The sequence below is a fragment of the Helianthus annuus genome, chromosome 13 (genome assembly GCF_002127325.2).
Source record: "Helianthus annuus cultivar XRQ/B chromosome 13, HanXRQr2.0-SUNRISE, whole genome shotgun sequence".
In the NCBI taxonomy this organism is placed as follows: domain Eukaryota; kingdom Viridiplantae; phylum Streptophyta; class Magnoliopsida; order Asterales; family Asteraceae; genus Helianthus; species Helianthus annuus.
The window spans coordinates 9,002,001-9,006,207 of NC_035445.2; positions in this window are offsets into that span (position 1 = coordinate 9,002,001).

Consider the following 4,207-nt stretch of genomic DNA (forward strand, 5'->3'; position numbering starts at 1 on the left):
GGCGAAGCCTTACCTTATTTACCTTATCCAGGCTCTTGTTAAAGAAGGTGTGAGTCGGCTCGCTCCCATCCAAACCGTCCGTGTGAAACTCACACACTGTAAAGGGGACTGTCATTGCGAGGTCATTACTGTCACACCCCGACCGCGTAATACAACAAACCACGACGAAAACTTCAGGGAGTGTCGTAACAGAATCATTGTTTCATAACACATGGTAATTGAAGCTTTGTTTCATTTCATTATTAGACACATTGTTTTGATACAAACCAAATAAATACAATAATTGTCTTTCACGTTTTAAAGTCACTAAAGCCCGCATCCATCCTATGTGAAGCATACAATCAACAATCGTCACATCAAAGAACCTGAAACATATGTGAAAATAGTCAGCATAAAAATGCCGGCGAGTACATAGGTTTTATATGTCAAATTCATAGCTTTAAATCCATATTGCAATACCTCATCCAGCTACGAGAGTTGTCGAGTATGTACCTTGAAATCAACAAGTGTTTGATATTGCAATATGTTTCAACTATACACGTTGATATAAGTAAAACCAAAACCATTGTAGCTAAGAATCTTGACTAAAAACATTTGTCTTTGCAAAACCAAGTAGTGAATCGTCTTTGAAAGTAAACATTGTATGTATATATCTTTAGGTAAACCTCGTTGTGTGTCATCGTTTGAAAACATTCGTCCAAAGTCGTTCTAATAGTTTCAATCATTCAAATCATTCCAATCGTCCGTGTTATAAACCATCGTTCAATCGTTCGTGTTTTAATTGTGAAATACAACTTTTGGTCGTTCTTTAATGAATACATTCAAACATGTGTTCTGACTCGACTATACCACCCATGGGGTATCTTTAATAGACCCTGAAAGGCCTCTTTAACAAGACTAACAAACCAACACATGATTTGTTAATCAGAAAACAGTTTCTGTCGTTACCCATATTACGCACCAAAGGGATAGTCCGATAAAGGGATTTGTCAGATCCTATGGTACCATAACATACTACTGGTCGGCTTGTTCATAGTTAATGAATGTCATTCGTCTGTCTTTCAACTAACGCCCCAACAAGTTCGTTCACATTATTGAAATCATCGTGTTTTATATAAACCATAACATTTGTTTATGAAAAAAAAACATTTAGCACTTATGAGTCACCTCAAAACAATTGAAAGCATATAAGAGGGGAGCTATGTACTCACTTGAGATTGCAAGGTATCCTCGATTAAGTGAACTAACAAGCTCGGGAAAATCAAGGAATCAAGTGGCACCTAGTATCAGATCACTATGTTAATAAATCGGAACCTAAATCAGGAGATCAGATAGAATGAGGTCTTGTAAACCAAATGAGTGTTGTAACTCATATGATATGGTTTAACAAAGCCTACATACTGATTTGAAAGTAATCCTGAGTGCTTTTGACCCGTTATGACCCGTTAAGGCAGTTTACGCTACTTTAACGCGTCATTTGCGCAAATACGCGTTTGGATGGCGTAACTAGTCCTATGATAAGTATTATATGCCTAAATATGTTTAATAATGTTGCATAATCAGTTTATGTGCCAAAATTTAGGTTACGTATGCTTAAATTGAATTTATGTGCAAAAAGGGCATTTTGGTCATTTCCCTAAGGCATATAAACTACCTATCATACGGATAACCAAACGAAGTGACCATAAGGTATAACCTAGGAAGGTTATTCCCAATTCAACTATGGTCACAAAATATGTTTGGTCAGATCCTAATGATCGACCAAACGGGTCGGGTTCGAAAGTCTAAGCGGTTGTCGAGACCGCTCGACTTACAACCCTAAATGAGCCCTAAACTAAAAGTGATGAGTTAAACATGTTAAAACATTTTTAACTAAGTTAGAAAACTGATTTGATATCAAAACAAATTGTTTTGATACCCGAAAATAGTTTCATCGCAAAATTGTTTTGATACCAGCGACAACAGCAGGCGGCCGCTCGAGACCGTCAGAAGGCCTACGCCGATAAGGGCAGGAAACCACTTGAGCTCCAGGTTGGGGAGCGGGTATTACTCAAAGTTTCACCCTGGAAGGGTGTGGTTCGTTTTGGTAAACGAGGCAAACTCAACCCACGATACGTTGGACCTTTCGAAATCATTGAGAAAATAGGCAAGGTGGCCTACAGACTGAACTTACCAGCAGAACTCGGTGCAGTTCACAACGTTTTCCATGTGTCGAATCTGAAGAAGTGTCTGTCAGATGAGACCCACGTAGTTCCTCTGAAGGAACTCACGATCGACGAACAGTTGAAATTCGTCGAAGAACCAGTCGAAATCACGGATCGGGATGTTAAGGTCCTCAAGAGCACTAGAATACCTCTCGTTCGAGTTCGTTGAAACTCACGTCGCGGCCCAGAGTTCACCTGGGAGCGCGAAGATCGGATGAAACAAAAGTATCCCCAACTGTTTGCAAACAGTACAACCACTACTGAGGCTGAAGCTACGGAATTTCGGGACGAAATTCCAGATCAACGGGGGGTGGATGTGACACCCCAGGATAACCGGGAAAACCAGGCAACTTAACTAGCTTCCTCAGTGAGTGCCATTAAATTTCGGGACGAAATTTCTTTCAACTTGGGGATGATGTGACAACCCGAAATTTAGAACCTTTCTTGTATCTTGATGTAACTTGCTTGAAACATTTCGTGACTAGTAACTTGTTAATGTGATAACATAAGTGAACATTTTATGTGACTATGTGCTTGCTTGTACGTATGGTATATATGTATGTATATTACGTGAGCCGAGAACCCGACTCGAGACCATGAGGTCTCGAGTGAACAGTATAGCCGGTTGGGCCTTTGGGCCGTAAACCCCTTATATCGACTTCTAAGCCCACTAGGGTGCACCAAGTCCACTATATAAACCACACTCATGGCAAACCTTGCCATTTTCTTGAACAACACACACACCCACACTCTCACACTTTCCCTCTCTAAAGACCCTTGAACCAAACACCACCCCCTATCTCTCTCTCGGATTCTAATCGGAACCAACAAGAGCCCGGAACTATCGGACATTCCATCCATCTTCTCGGCACCCCTTTCATAACCGGTTAGTGTTTCTTGATGTTTATTGTTGAATGCTTAGTGTTAATATATTCATGTTGTGTTTGTGCTTACATTGATGAATGTTGAAGTGGTTGACAATATGTTGTTGTTGTTGAGTGATGCATGATGAGTTTGATATTCAAGAAATCGGTTCATAAGTGTTTTCGGTTTTTACTTGGGTTCATGATAAGTTGATGTATTGTTATGATAAAATGTGTAGTATGCTTGAATAAGAATGGTGTTATCGGTTTACTTGGGTAGAATCCGAGGGGTTTGGGTGTTCATACTAAATGAATTGACTAATGAATATGCTTGTCATAATAGGATGCATATTAGTGAGTTATAGTCATAATTTTGCTTGAACAAGGGTTGAATGTGTTATGAATATGTTTTGAATGTTTGAAGAACATGAAGAACTACTTGAATATGCTTTGAATGTGTGTTGAATATTTGAATTCTGCCATGTTTGATCCGATTTGGTTAGTTTTTAGACAAAGAAACATGTTTAAGTGGATAGTACACAAATAGGGTGCATGCAATTGGAATTCTATTGGATAGTACAACTGTGCAGAATCAGCAACTGTTGGGGAGTCGAGACCCCTGATTGCGACTCGAAACCTCCACGATTGCGACACCAGTTGCGAGTCGAGAACACCTGGTTACGACTCGCAACCATAACATGACAAGCCGAGACCACGGTTGTGACATAGGTTGCGACTCGCAACCACCTATGATCAACAGCATGACTCGAGACCTTGGTTGCGAGTCCGGTTACGACTCGCGACCAAAAGCAGAATAACCCGAGACCGGGGTTGCGAGTCCGGTTGCGACTCGAGACCACGCTTATTGGACTTGCTTAGTTACGGGCCTTAGTTAATGGGCTGGCCTTGTGGACTTCTGTGTTAACTGTTTACATGCGTGTTTTGGGATTAAGTGATTGGGCTGAACATATGGGCTATACGTGCTACTGTTAACTGATTATGTTGTGCACTGTTGTTGAAACTGCCATGATAGGACTTATATGCCATGATCGTTACATGCGTATGAATACGTGTAGTTGTACGGGTACTGCCTGGTCTGAATCTGATATGAATGGTATCTATGTTAGGACGTAATTGACT